We start from the raw sequence: 1136 nt of genomic DNA on the forward strand, positions 1-1136 counted from the left end.
AAATGTAAATCAAAACAACAAAGAAATATAATCTTACCCAGGTATTATTTGAAAAGTTTAAAGAAAGAGAAAACAACAAATGGTGCGGAGAGACTGGAACTCTCCTAGACTATTGTTGGAACTGTAAATTGATGCAACCATTGTGGAAAATGATATGACACTTCCTCTAAAAATCAGAAATAGGAATACCACATGACCCAGCACTTCCTCTATTTGGTATCTATCCTAGAGAAGTAAGATTCATGACTACAACAAATATATGTACACTAATGTTCATTACTGCACTAACAATAACAAAAAGATGGAAACCATCTAAATGTCCATCAAGGAATAAACAAACTTTGGTGCATGTATAGTATTGAAGAATAATGATAAATCTACAAAACACTTCATAGTGTATATGATCATGGATGACATTATGCTGAGTAAAATTAATCACAAAAGGACAAATATTGTATGAGAACACTATTGTAAAAAGTTAATAAAAGGTTTTCACGCCAAAATAAGCATCCTTTGATGGTTCATCCTTTGATGAACAACCAGGAGAAGGGGTAATAATTCACTGGGTAAAGGTGAAAGCACTATATAATAAGAGGGAGGCTAACAATAAAATGATGGAGGCAGGGGAGCGTGGGGAGGAATGTAAGAGTTAAAGGCAACAGAAGTAAGCATTATTATATACACAGTCATGAAATAACAGTGGGTTGACACATGGATAGACACTCAGGCTGAACATGTGTGGGAGGAAAAGTGAAAGTATATCCATAAACATATATAGGTTTGACAAAAGGTCATATTCATCACACATGGTGGAGCATACAGGAAGCAAAGTTATGAAACATAACCAAGCACCTTGAGGAAATGAATTACTGGTCATGGAGGAAATGAATTACTGGTCATAACCTCAGTCTCTAGGGACAGCATGGTCAATTGGCATAGCATAGTTCACAAAGACAATGTTCTTTACATTATCTTACATTAGCATAATCTTACATTAGCAGCAAGTGGAGTTGTAAAAGGTAGTGAGAAGCCATCTAAGGTGCAACTAGGGAAGAAGAGTCATGAGACTTGAAGACACATGGAAACAACTACTCCACAGGACTAATGGACCAGGGAAGAGCAGTCTCCATAATCCT

This window comes from Chrysochloris asiatica, unplaced genomic scaffold (genome assembly GCF_000296735.1).
Source record: "Chrysochloris asiatica unplaced genomic scaffold, ChrAsi1.0 scaffold00518, whole genome shotgun sequence".
NCBI classification, from domain to species: domain Eukaryota; kingdom Metazoa; phylum Chordata; class Mammalia; order Afrosoricida; family Chrysochloridae; genus Chrysochloris; species Chrysochloris asiatica.